The sequence below is a fragment of the Dromaius novaehollandiae genome, chromosome 1 (assembly GCF_036370855.1).
Source record: "Dromaius novaehollandiae isolate bDroNov1 chromosome 1, bDroNov1.hap1, whole genome shotgun sequence".
NCBI lineage: Eukaryota > Metazoa > Chordata > Aves > Casuariiformes > Dromaiidae > Dromaius > Dromaius novaehollandiae.
This window is the reverse complement of record NC_088098.1, coordinates 198,486,117-198,501,047: the sequence shown is the minus strand read 5'-3', so window position 1 is coordinate 198,501,047 and position 14,931 is coordinate 198,486,117.

The window sequence follows — 14,931 nt, the reverse complement described above, 5'->3', positions numbered from 1 at the left end:
CTGCCCTGCCCCTGCTCTCCTGTCCCAGACCAGACCATTAGGTGCACCCATGCTAGTTGTAGGCTATCCGTGACCTCCATTCCTGCTTACTGAAACAGTCTTGCAGCTTTCCTCATCATCTGCATGTCGATAGTACTGCATCGTATACAATTTCTGGTAGTTTACATTCTTGTTTTTATCATCTTTTATCATCTTTGCCTGAAAACATATGACTTAACCACTGATTTTGGTTCAGCTGGTGAATCAGATTTTATTCTGCTTCCACCAGAGCGCGCTACTGCACTATTTGCTATCCTGCTCTCGTACAGGGCTTTGAAGATTAACTTTACACTGTGAAATATTCTTCACCTTTGCACGTCAAATTCTGTATTACAGCTTTGCTGTGTTGCTCTGGTTATATGTAGACAGGTATTTTACAGGATACTTTGGTTACGTGGTTCAGAACCATCCAGACAATGCAAAGATTCTTTTATCTAGTCGTTAACCCACCGCTTCACTGTGCTGTGAAACAGAAATTCCACTGACATATTACTGCTGAGTGGCACCACAGGATGAAAAACAGGATTCTTCAGTTTAAATTTTTTGCGTGAATACAGCTGTCTTTTGAGACATCAAAGGATGAACGTTTCTGAAGATCTTTTCAACTATTTCCCACAGTTAACTTTTTTTCCCCAGGTTAACTTTTGTTTATACCTCTCAGTATACAGCTAAGCCTACTGAATACTGACCTTGGTATTTCTATGAGAGACTCTGCTCTTCGTTATTTCTTATGCTACTTTTACCTCTGTGTGACTCGAGCGCTTTCCAGTGCCGTGACCAGCAACAGACTGTCAGGCCAGGAAGGAAGCAGAGCATCTTTGCTTTGATATTTTCTTTATAATCTACATACTGTTATTCATCTGTTCAGAACTATAAGTCCAGCGAAATGCACCTCGCCCTTGGAGGAAAGGGTGTGCAGCATTCCCATAGCCAGAAGCAGCCCTCAGAAGAGCTACAGTCCGTGTGCAGTCACATCCCACCCAAAGGCCCCGCTGTGCCAGCAGCCCTTCGGACAAGGCCAGGGCAAACTAAGCGCGTTCCTGCAATCTGCAGCCAGAAGCCCAGGAGTGAACGACACAGCAGTGCTTCAGGTTTCTTAAGTTACCTTCATCAATGCGTGAAACTTCCAGGTCTGTAAATCCAGTGTGGGCTGGATTCATCCAGCTCCCAGCAACTTTTTCCCTCCAAATTTCTCTTCCTTTTTAACTTCTTCCAACTTTCTCCTCCACATCTAACTCCTCGCTACCCCAACCCAAAGGCCCCAACCCACTGTTCAGTCTGATATCCTTCCTCCATGATCACCTCAGTGCTGCAGTTACAGAAATCAAAAGTGTTTCTTCCTATCAAAACTAAGAAAAAAAAAAGAAAGAGAGAAAAAATAAAAGGAATATTTACTTACAAGTCTTCTCTTCTTCCTGTGGATTTCTGAAGCTTTTCTGAATGCACTTCCTTATACCATTTCCATCAGAGTGTATTTGGTTACTGGAGCAAACTCAGGGCCCTTGCGGATGAACCTTTCCTTCAAGGACCATCTGTAATGACTCAGAGTTCATTCTGACTAAATGTACATTCAGACTCTTGGACAGATCGTTAAAAGACAAGAACCATAAAAATAGATTATATTCTGGCCTGGCACTTAAAAGCAGCCAGGAAATCAATAGTGCTACTAAAACATATCTGCAGAAACAATTACAGTAGATTCACCCCCGCCATTCTGGCTTATCCATCAGGTCCTGCATATCATAAACTGAGATGCCTGCTGCCTTTTCCTCTATGCCTTACATTTCTTCCGTTGCCCCTGGATCTATCCCCACAGCTTTCCAGATAGCAAACTCCACATCTCAGACATGCTCTGAATGCAACCAGAAGATAGGTTGCAAAGGAGAGATACATTTTTCACTTTAGATTTAATAAAGCTGTGCTAGAATGACAGCAACTCACCAGCTATGGGAGGGTGATAGGATATCTCATAAATGCTGAGGAGTAGAAACTTAAATCTACAGAGTCAGGTAAGAACTGAGAAGCAACTTTTAAAGTGCTACTGGCACCAAAATGGCAGATTTAAACTCTATCAACCTCATTACCTGAACAGTTTCTTTCTCACAAGATGCATAAGGATGCATTCAGACAAGCTTTGCATCTGATACTGTAAAGGTGGAAAGGTTTCATCACATGAGTCCAAGCTGGGGACACCAGCCATGACTTACTGCCTTGCCTTCTCTCACCTGTGTGGAGTCCTGATGAGGCTGAAGCTGAATGCAGAGGAATTCAGGATAAGAAAAAGCATTGTCTGTAAGGGCTCTGGACTGAGCTCCTCAGTTTTTCGTTAGTCTGTGCGAAGCTGGGTTTTGCAGTCTAAGCAGAGCAACTATTTCATTATTATTTGAAGAGGGGAAGGGGAGATCATCTTTGCTTTGTTTGGTAGAGAGAGAAAATTATTATAATGCACCAAGCCTTCCAAGAACAGTATCTGATTTTCATTTTGGTTTGGCCTTATGCTCTAGCCAGTCACTGTCCTTCTGCTGTAAAATCTCCTAACAAGGAATCTGTCATAGGACTCTCTAGGGTGACTCTCATTGCAATAGTTCTGCGCTGAGCATTTCTGATACTCTCCCTCCGTTATAACAGAAGACGATAGCATGAGAAATTTCCCCATTTTAGTTTTTGGGAGATTATCTTTAACTATGCAAATTTCTGTCACCAGTATTTACATTGCTCCTATAGCACGAAAAATTTCTTCTTTTCAGTTTTTAAGAGATTATTTTTAACTATTCAAACTTCTATTGGCAGTATTTACATTGCTTCTATCTGAGGATTTAACTCTGCTTCAGTAAATTTTCACTGTTGCCCTGTGAGAGAGCAAGTCCTGTGTTTCAGGGATGAGGAGCTGCAGCTCTGAGACCCAGCTTTATGAAGGGATTTGGACATTGCTTGGTTGAATACAAAAATATCTGACCCTCAGGGGCCTGTCACCAAATGAAATTTTCACCCTGGAGATAAATCGCTCTGTGCTATCGACACTCCTCAGAGAGCACGTGGGGGTGGTAAAGTGCCTAGGAAAGGGATGTTCAGAGGTGTTTGGCTACAGAAATTATAGCATACCAGGGGGTGGGAGCGATCGGGGTATTGCTGGTACCCTGTGCCCTCTGCTCTCAGGCAGTTTGCCAGATGAAAGTGTCGAGATGAGCTTACGAAGTGGGCTATGGCATTTGCTACAGTACAAGCGAAGCCAAAAACCTTCAGCCAGCCACCCAGTCTGATCTGGAGAGCAGCTCTTTCCTGTTCCCACGTCTGGTGATCACTTTAACCCAGGGGTGAGGGTAGCGCCCACTGACCAGAGAGCTGAATGTGGCTTTTTCAGTGCAGCTGGTAGTAGTGCCAGCACATCCATCCCAGTGGCTGTCTCTAGCCCCAGATGATCTTGTTCTGACATGTCAAAGACAACAATAAAAGGGCCAGAGGAGGAAAAAATCCTTTTGATTATAAGCAAGTTAAAGAAACTTGGAAACATATGGTTAATATAACCTCTGAATATAGTGTACAAAACATGTTCAAGTCCCCTTCAATACCAGCAAAGTGAACAGCTGAAGCCCTGCATCACTAGAAGCGAGCTCTAACTCTGGGCCACGCATATTATTTTTCATACAGTCCTCTCTAAATTCTGCTTAACAACACTTTACATTTCTTGTCTCTGCTGCCCTGTTTTACAAGGTTGCCCAAAATCTTCCCATCTCTGATGCCTGGAACGAAAAGTGTCCTATGTAGATTTATTCATGATTATTTCCATTTGGGTTTGTACCATGTCAACTTCAAATAATTATAATTCCTTATTAGTGCTGAGCTAAATGATATAATCTAGGAATGCTGCCGAAGAGCAGAAGATTGGGTACTGTGGTGTGGCTAGCTGCAAATCCCTAAACTATTTGAAAATATCAAAGGAAAGTGCAAACATCCATTGAAGACATACCTACAACAGCATCTTGTGATGGGGAATATATAGGGCAGAAGGTCTGATATTTTCAAATAGAACTTCTTTGTTTCTGAGCACCCATGAGAAAAGCCTGTTGCTACCATCTGTGAAGAAATGAGCACTGCACAGAAACCTTTCTCTCTGGAGTTCAGGGTTTTTCACCCTAAAAAAAAAAAAAAAAAAAAAAAAAAAAAAAAAAAAGACAACATTTAGCTGACTTCCACGTTTTTTAAAGAAAGAAAAATGCACATGTTGGTGCAAACCTCCTTTCATTCCAAATGCAGAGACTTTGCAGTTTGGAATTATAACATATATCTCTTAGACAGATCCACTTTACCAGTTAAGGTTCCTCTTCTGTGTTTCTCTGATGATGCTGAGTCTGTGCATTTATATTCCCAGTCTGACTATTATGCATTGATTTAGGCTGTGTTGTGCTCATTCATGACTCCTGCTCGGACAGATAGAACAGGCAGGACAGGTTTTAGTGGTCCCTGCCTCCTCCTGTTCAGGCCTCAGACCATTTTAAAAGCTCATAGTTAACACAATGGGAGGAAACTATAGCTGCCTTTGGGGATTTCAAGACATAATTGCAGTTATTGGTAGCATAAATAACATTCCTCCTGCAGCTAGTGGGAAGAGACACCTGCAGATTCCTTTGCTATTAAAAGCTGCTTATTCAGCACCCATTGAAGTCCTTGAGCCAAACTAAAAGCAACTGCTAGTATTTTTCCTTTTCTGGGTGTTTTTTCTTAGAGGAAATGCACAGGCTAACTTAATATGTGGGGAAAGAGTTGCTTTCCCTGCTCAGGACCACGTTTATCAAGCTGTACTGAGAACAGGTTACTTCCAAGTGACTCATTTTCAAAATGGGAGGAATTTAGGATTTGGCGCAATGAAGGAACACTAACTTCCATTAGTAGTTCTGAAGGTGTGAAGCAACAAATGTATATATTTTAAAGCTTAATGAACTGTCTAATGCTTCAGTTTTACATACTAAGAAGTGTTGACAATATTTCATCTCCTTGAGTCAGTGTGATTAGCAAAGTGGTGAAGCTTTATTGATAACAAAAATAATCTGATACAATGAACAAAGCTATGTTAATTTGCAGCACTGAGTCAGGTCAGGCTCTCCATAACTTTGTCCATTTTCAGATTTCATTTTGATGTTCAGGGCTTGCTTGCTACGAAATGAAACTGCATGGGTTCATGGATGTTGTTCTAAGCGTGTGAAAATCAGTGATTTTGTCTTTAAAGTAGGGGGGAAATGATTTGAGCAGAATCTCACTCTAAGGATCTGTTCTGTTTGAACTTGAAAGTCAGGTGGTACAAAAAGAATTGAAAAACAAATTGAAAACCAGAAGGTGAAACCAAATCCAATGGGTTTCTGTCACTTCAGCATAACAAATTAGAGTGAACATCCTTTCAAGTTGATGCTTGAAAAGAAGGCAGAGTTATAAAACTATCTGTGGAAATGCATGTATAAGTTAATGGAAAAAGGCTAACACATACTCTTCTAAAATTATATATTTAGGGATTTCTGTCTTTAATTCCTTTCTCAGATATCTCTAGCCTAGAAAAATGTTGGTTTTTTGAGGGGTGGAGAGGTTGGGAAGAAAGCACAAGCATGTGTTAGAAATATACTTCTTTTATTGCCTTTCATTTCTCTAAAATATCTGAACTCTCCCAGTATGTTAGCTCAGGTCAACAACACACATTTTGGAACGTGTTCTTCTATGTCATGTTTTGTGACAGATGTCCCAAATGTCATAGGAAAGAAGTCCATGTTTTCCAGCCTTTAAATAGACATTGTCTCTGCTGCATCCTCCATGCTGTCCACTGAGCCTGTGCTCCCTTCTGTGACAATGACATTAAAATCATCCCAGGACTAAAAAATATGTGATAGTTTTCAGACCAGGTAGTTGGTATAGAAGAGTTTCTGGAAGCCAGCAGCTTCCCTGGATTGATATCCCTTAACTGTCCTTGCAAATTTGGTGCTATCAAGACACAAAAATTGTTAGGTAAGGGGTATTGCAGGAATCACGCAATCAAAAAATAACTGAGGTCAGAAGGGACCTCTGGAGTTCATCCAATCCAACCCCCCGGCTCAAAGTGGGGTCAGCTAAAGCAGGTTACTCAGGACCATGTGCAGTCGGGTTTTGAATATCTCCAAAGATGGAGACACCAAAACCTCTCTGGCTAACCTGTTCCAATATTTGACCATCTGCACAGTTAAAAGGTTTCTTATATTTAAATATTATTTTAAATATTTTAATTTATGTCCATTGTCTTCTGTCCTGTCACAGGACACTACTGAGAAGGGTTTGGTTCCTTCTTCTTTACTCCCTTCCCCAGTTATTTATAAACATTGATAAGATCCCTCCCTCAGTCTTCTCCAGGCTAAAGAGTTTTCTTCTATGAGAGATGCTCCAATTCCTTAGTCACCTTGGTAGCACTTTGCTGGACTCTCTCCAGTAGCTGTATGTCTCTCTTGTGTTGGGGAGCCCAGGACTGGACACAACACTCCAGATGTGGCCTCAATGGGGCTGAGTAGAGGGCAAGGATCACTTCCCTTGACCTGCTGACAACGCTCTTCCTAATGCAGCCCAGGGTGCTATTGGTTTTCTTTGCTGCCACAGCACATTGCTGGCTCATGTCCAACTTGTTGTCCACCACCACCTCCAGGTCTTTTTATTCAAAACTGCTCTCCAATTGGTCAGTCCACGATGTGTACTGGTGCACAGAATTATACCCTCCCAGGTGCAGGGCTTGGCATTTCCTTTTGTTGAAATTCATGTGATTTTTATCAGTCCATTTCTCCAGGCTGTCTAGGTCCCTCTGAATGGCAACTCAATGTAGGGAGGTCTATCAGCCTCTCCTCCCAGTTTTTTATCATCTGCAAACTTGCTGAGGATGCAGTCTTTCCCATCACACAGGTCAATAATGAAGATGTTAAGCAGCACTGAACTCAGTATTGGCCCCTGGGGTGCACCTTTAGTGACTGTCCTCCCACTGGGGTTTGTGCCACTGAATCCTTTGAGCCTGGCATTTCAGGCAGTTTTCAGTCCATCTCCCTGTCCACTTCTCTAGTCCATACTTCATCAGTTTCTGCATGAGGGTGTTATGGGAGACAGTGTCAAAAGCCTTGTTAAAGTCTAAACAACATCCACTGCTCTTCCCTCATCCACTGAGCTAGTCATTTCATCACAGAAGGCGGTCAGGTTGGTCAGTCATAGTTTCCTCTTTGTAAATCCATGATGACTATTTGCAGTCACCTTCTTGTCCTTAATATGTTTGGAAATGGTTTCAAGAGGATTTGATCCATCACCTTCTCAAGGATCAAGGTGAGGCTGACTGGCCTGTAGGTCCCAGATCCACTTTCTTGCCCTTTTTGAAGGCAGGAGTGATATCTGCTTTCTTCCAATCTTCAGAAACCTTCCCCAGTCACCACGACCTTTCAGAGATCATTGAGAATGGCCTCATAATGACATTGGCCAGCTCCCTCAGCACCCATGGGTGCATCCCATCATGCCCAGTTTATTTAAATGTTCCCTAACCTGATCCTCCCCTACTAAGGGTGTCTTCCTTGCTCCAGACTTTTCCACGGGTCTCAGGGGCCTGAGATTCCTGAAGGCAACCCTTACCAGTAAAGACTGAGGTAAAGAAGGCATTGAGTACATCAACCTTTTCCATGTCTTCACCAGCTCCTCCACCCCATTCAGCAGTGGGCCCACATTTTCTCTAGTCTTCCTTTTCTGCTGATACATCTGTAGAAGCCCTTCCTGGTGCCCTTTACGTCCTCCACAAGATTCAACTCCAGGTAGGCTTAGGCTTTTCTAACCCCATCTCTACACATTCTGACAGTGTCTCCATATTCCTTCCAGATCACCTGTCCCTGCTTCCATCTCTTGTATTCTTCCTTTTAATGTTTGAGTTTAGTCAGGAGCTCCTTGTTCATACATGCAGGCCTCCTGCTGCCTTTGCTTGACTTCCTGCAGATGGGGATGGATACTTGAGCCTGGAGAAATGATCCTTGAAACTCAGCTTCTTCATGCAAGTGCTGTTTCTCAGGGGATTCTTCCAAGCAGATCCCTAAACAGGCCAAAGTCTGCTCTCCCTAAGTCCGGGGCTGATCCTGCTATGTGTCTTCTTTACAGGATCCTGCTATTTGTCTTCTCTCAGGATCCTGAACTTCAACATCTCATGGTCACTGCAGCCAAGACTGTCCCCAGTCTTCATATCCACAACAACTTCTTCCTTGTTTGTGAGTATGAGGTCCAACCTCTCCTTGTTCAGTCCTCTATCACCTGTGTTACTAAGTTGTCATCAATGGGCTCCAGAAATCTCCTGGACTGCTTGTGCCCAGCTGTGTTGTCCCTTCAGCAGATATTGGGGTGGTTAAAGTCCCCCATGAAGATCAGGGCCTGTAAATGTGACATTTCCTCTAGTTCTTTGAAGGCGGCTTCATCTACTTCTTCCTGACCAGGCAGTCTGTAGCAGACGCCCACCACAACATCACCCATGTTGATCTGCCAACTAATCCCAATCCACAGACTCTCAGTTGTTTCATCACCTGCTCCTAGGCAAAGCTTCATGAATCCCCACTGGTCTCTCATATAAAGGGCAACTCCCTACTTCTTGCCTCCTCGCCTGGACAGGTCTTTGTGTTCAGCCTGGCAGTTTGGGGCTACACAAAATATTTTCTCCAAGAACCAGATTTGTTTCCCTATTTCTCCACTGTTCTGAGGAAGAAGGAAGACAGCAAGTGTTAGCGTCCAAACAAGGTATAAGCGACAACCACACACCAGTGCTGAATGCTCACTTGAGGAAGGGTCCTGCTTGTTTTTGTCTCTCTCTCTGTCCCTGAAGGGACATATAAATGGAAAAATAAAGGAGAAAAAGAAAAAGCAAGCAGGCACAGGCAGTGTTTGGAGGTCTTCCTCACTCCCTGATTTGAGTTAGGACAGTTTCCATTGCTGAGTTAATGGGATAAATTCTAGTAGGTTCTTCCCTTTTTCCCTTCACTCTCTGATAATAGAAGAGATTAGAGCAGATTCAGTCCAAGGGAATGTAAGAGCCTAAGTCTAGTGATTCATCTGTTATTCATCATACATTTAAATAACCACAGTTCTGCAAAGACTTCTGAACTCTCAATTCACTTATGGCAAATATAAAAAAGAAAATCTGGGTGAGTAAAAATCCATTAAACCTTTTTTCTAGAATTTGTAATGCATCATTTTTGTGCTTTATTTTTACTAATGGAATATGTTCATTGGTAAAGTGAAACCACAGGTCTTTTATTTTCTTGGTATTGCACAGGAAACGAAGGAACACACCTAATATTCGGAAAACCTTTTTCTCTGCTTGTAATCAGTATGCCAGCTCTAATTGCAGCTTACTGGCTGTCATGCAGTGTTCTTGTTACTTTTCAATAACTTATGAAAATCACCACAGACATCTGGTACTTTGAAAAACATCATGTTGTACAGTGATTTCTTGTTTGCCATCAACACAGATTTCCTTATCAGGGAAAGCAGTTTCTCTTTGTAGCCTCAGATAAACAGAAAAGACACCTGAGGCGGTCCATAAAGTGATGAATTTCACTCCTTTTTCTCTTTATTCATGGTCGTCTTGTAAATTAGAATGCTTTTGTACTTGTAATTACATGACAGAAGCAACAGTTGAAGCTAACTGAAAATGTGTTTGTGCATTTACATGTCTTCTGATGTCCTGAATCTTCTTAATAATTGGTTTTAAACCAATCTGGATTATTTTTTTAAACTATTTACATCAGCACAGTAGATTGCAGCTTGCTGTAACCTGGTTTCCTATCTAATATTAGTTTCACCAGCCTGTGGATCAAAGATTTCCCTAAGTTCATGACAATGGAGAGAAAGAAAGAGAAAACATGGTATCTCCAAAGTTTATGTATACAACAGCTTAAATTCACAGAGGTTTTTGTCTTCAGGAGAGCAATGGCATAGCAACAGAACTACCAGGTTGCAAGAAACTAAACGATACAAAATTGTCAAGTTTGCTTTATGCTGAGAGAAAAAGTGACTTCAGAGTTTCTCAAGTAGAAAGAGAAACATTCTGTGTGACCTTTTCTTTACCTCAATAGATTTCCTTTACCTCAGTGACAGAGGTTGATGGAGGTCATGTTTCTTCACTGTGTTATACGGACCAGTAGAAACCTAGATAACAGGAATAAATAAAGGATTCTGTAAGGATGCTGGATGCAAATGATAACCAGATTTTGAGGTGGGAGGGGGGAGGGCATCTGCTTGGGGAGGAAGGGAAAATGCAATTCCTCTTAGGGACTCTTGGGAAGAAACAAAATAAATGTATCTGGAGACAAGAGGGAAAGTTGCTTTTATCCATTTCCTATCATTCAGGCCCTAACCATATCAAACCTAACAGGTCACTTTATCAGAGCTTGCGATGGACACAAGGAATAAATGAGCTAAAGATTCACATGACATCTCTTCCTAGCTATTAATAAGTTAGTGCAGATTTGTTATCATCTGTGGATAATCATGACAAATAGAATAAGTGACAAAACACTCCTTCCCGCTGCAAAAGGATATCAAATTAGTCTGCACAAGGAAGACAAGCAAATATCCCACTGAGTGTGCTCTGAAGAGTGGATGGATCCTGCAGATCAACAACTGGTTGTGCAGCTAGTGTCAACAAGGGGGATTTGTTTTTTATGACCATTGGACCCTCTTTGAGGACTGAGAACTGCTAGGAAGAGACAGGATCCACCTGACAAAATGGGGCAGAAGCATGTTTGCCAACTGGCTGGCCAACCTGATGAGGAGAGCTTTACAGTAGGAACAATGCAGGAGGGAGATGGCAACCCACAAACAAGTGAGCAAGTGGTGGCCTGGGGGGATGGCATCAAAGGTGGTGAGGGCAAGACAGACTTTGTAATCAACAGACGGAGTTGAAGGGGGCCCACCTCAAGCACACAAATAAGGCAGTGCCAAGAGACCACCATAATGAGGGAAGCTTTCACACATTTTCTGGGAAATGGTCATGACTGGGTGTCTGTCTGAAGTGCCTGTACCTTAATGCACACAGCCTGGGGAACATACACGAGGAATTAGAGGTCTCTGTGCAGATACAGGGCTACAATCTCATACACATGACTCGGGTGCTGCCATGGATGGATACAGGCTTTTTGGGAAGGTCAGGCCAGGAAGACGAGGAGGGGGGAGTTGCCCCTTACATGAGAGAGCAGTGGGAACATCAGCAGTACCAATGGGGAGAAAAGCAATTGAATTATTATTTTTACAAATAGATTAACTGAAGGCTATGTTTACTTCTTCTGACCACCTTCCTGCAAGATTTTAGTATTAATAAATTTGAAGATGTGATACTCCCAGTTATGCTGGAGCTCTGCATTCAGAGTTATTCAGCAGGCAATGCTACACTGGATTTTTACTTCTTCTTCCTGAGTCATTCAACGCTTCGTCTTTAAATGAGCTTGAAAGCTTCAGATCAGAGGCAGATGCCGGCTATTTTTTCTACCTACAGGATTTTGAATAGCGCAGCCAGATCATGTTTTCCCCTGCACCCTTCTAGCAACACAGAAATCAACCGCCAAAGTCAGAACTGAGCTTTTGATTACAAAAGTGACCCCAGTTTTGCCCATTCCTATCTGATGTGTTCTTATGTCCCTGCAACTCATTGAGTCACACTCATGACAGAGCTGATAGTAATAATATTTTTTTGAAGGAGATGTGGTAACCTGTGTGATCTGAGTTATAATTTCAAGTTTGGATGAACCTTACCAATCATTTCTGTTTATCTATGTCAAATGTATTTTTTTCTCTATGTATATGTCTGTTTTATAGTTATGGTGCTTAAATCAAATGTTTGGTAAGACAGGTGTCTCAGTCTTTGATATGGTAGTATAGTTTTTTTCTTACTACTTTTGTTTGCTATGCCCATTCTAAACAAGGATACCACTTATTAATTCCTGAGTTATCTGCAGAGCTGTCCACTCTAAATTATGTTAAGTGGATTTTTTTCCCCAAAAAACGTGTTGCTTCGTGCATACCACCCAAAAGAATTTGCTTGTCTGTACTAACAGCACTTCATACAGCAAATATGTCTACTAGTCCTCTGTAAACTTTTGGAAAATATATGAAAGATCTCTCTGATTTTTTTTTTTAGTAGGATATAAGATATCCAAAAATATCATTAGAGTTCGGTTTGGAGAAGCAATAACTGAGTTATTTCAAAATTTCACAACCAGTCACTGCCACTAGAATTGCAGACTGACTGTATTAGAGGAGGCTAATACCTGCTGTGAGCAGGAGAGGTAGGAAAGGGGCACATACGCTGGTACACACCCTGGGAACACTGTACAGTACCTCATTGCCTTATGGTGAAAAGCTACAAAAAGATTTCTTGTTGCTGGCTGACTGGGCAAAGAAGCAGCACCTGAATTTCAGTGTAGACAAATGAAAAGTGACATATTTAGATGGGAAAAACAGTTCTTACACATATAATGCTGGGCTCTGAAGTATACATTACTATCCTGCAAAGGGGTCTTAGATCCATGAATAGATCCATGTCATCTCCACACTTGGCAATGGCCAAAAATTAAACAGAACATTAAGACTGGCTTGTAAAAGGCTGGAGAGCAAAGCTGAGAAATCACCATGCTGCTGCACACGTCTGCAATGCAGCAGCTCCTTAAATATCATGGCAGACCTCACCCCTTTGGAAAAGGCTGCAGCCAAATGAGAGGAGGAGGGAAGGTGAGTGAAGCTGCTCCAAGATGTGGGGCAGCCCCTCTCTGGAGAAGCACCGGGGAGGCCAGGCCAGAGGCAGCTGAGAGGGGACTTCGCAGAGGACGATCAAACCCTGCAGTGCACAGAGCAGAGAGGCGGGGTGGCTGCTCCATGTCCCTTCCACCACCATTAGAAAGCAGTGAATGAACGTAGCAAGCGGGAGATTCAAAGCAAGAAAAGGGAGATTATCTGGGCAACATGCAGTTAAACTTTGGAATCAGTTGTGGATGTTGAAACACACATGAGTTCAACATGGACATGGATTTTGTCGTTGTGCTGTTAAGCAGAAAAAGAGAAGCTCTGGTTTGTTTGGGAGGTATATGCAGGAAATTTTACTATATACTTTGCCTGTTCTTATATTCTTTCCAAGGTGTCCATTGATGGCCGCTGTTTGAGAGAGGACAACAGACCTGGTAGGCCTGATCCAATATAGCCAATTTAATCTTCTTTTAATTAACCAGTTTGTGAGGCCATGCTCACAGTGTGATACAGTCTCATTTTATTTTCTTAAGCTAGTATAAAGAAAATAAAAAGCACTGACACCATAGTGCTCATTGCGTTTCTCAGTCTGGTAATTGCTAGTGGCTTAAATTTTAATATTTGAAGTAAATAGATGAAGAAACTGTATTGCAGTTGTTGTCCCACATTTTTTTTTCCAGTATATCTCCAACTGGTTCAGACTAGGGTTGTACCAAATTTCATACTGTATTGGTTGGAGTCCACAAATAGGATGTATCAGAGCAGAAGGGAAGAAACTTTATACTGAGCAATTATGAAATAAAGTGCTAGTGAGAGAAAGTCCTTCCAAAGCTCATTAGTGACTGTTTTGTTTGTTCTCTGAAGCATGAATGTTTATATCGCACATACATATAAACTGATGGTTATAGGCACTGAAAGTGAGAATTTCTCCTCCTCTCCCCAGCCAGAGCCTGTCACTAACATAATTAATAAACTCAGATGGATTTATTGCTACCCTCCTAACTAGGCTTGTGCAAGCATGTATGACTGCTAAATGGTTTTTAACACTCTGGTGAACAGTGGTTAAGTGGTGACAGAAAACTCAAAGAATTGAACTGGTAGATACGTGGGGATGGGCCGGTTCGCTGACGCTGGAAGCAATTAGTGGAGACAGAGAGGTAGACAGCATCATAGCCCGTCCTCTCGTGGCACACTTCTTCTCTTTCTCATAAATACATCAATATATATGTGTGTGTATTTAAATAGATAAGTCTTTTTCTTCGCTTCTCAATCTCATTTTTGTCAGTATTTGTCCAATATTGGCTTAAACTGGAAAACTCATTTTGAAAGCTTTTTCTGCTAACAACATCCTGCTTTTCTGAGGAAAGTAAAACACAAATCAAAATTACCTAGCTTCTTAAAAATCAGAAGCAAGAGGATGCACATATAGTCAGCAGAGCCTCTAAGCTGGCATGTAGTCAGGCAAGAATGACAAACCTCACATCTTGCAAGCTTGTGGAGGGTTTTTGGACCTTCAGAGGTCAGGACCTCATCTCACATTTCATTCTACAAAGGTCTCAGTACCTTGACATCCCAGGGCAGGGCAGCACCATGATTGAACAGTCCTTCAGTGCAGAGTCAGGAGGAAATCCTTCTTTTTGAAGACAAAGAGTAAGAATAAATGTAGCAATTTGAAGACATTTCCTATTTGTTGGCTTTGCCTTAAAAACATCCACCTTAACGGTTGCCTTCCTGCTCCTCCCATGGGCTGTTTGGATGGCCCATGATGAGAGAAGGGGGTACTCTAAAGCTCTTTCAGACCCAAATTAATCTCACAGGACTGTTAGGTCCAGGTTTTCTGAGGCACCACATCCAAAGCAGCAGGTGACTCTGCCTGAAGACACCCCTTAGTGCAGGACTATCTCTACTGGATTAAAATTAGGGATGTAGAGATCATATCCTTCACAGCCACTGCTCGGCTTTTCTACCTCTCCAGCTGAATTTCTGCTGTCTGACGCACGGGCAGGCAGGCCGGAGACCATGGGGAAGTGACAGGGCTGGGGTATGGCAGCATGCTGGGCTTACATCTGTAGTCTAACATTTAAAGGTAGCTGCTGCGACTTTTTAACATACCCTGGGGCTAGGTGGCTGACATCAAGGATC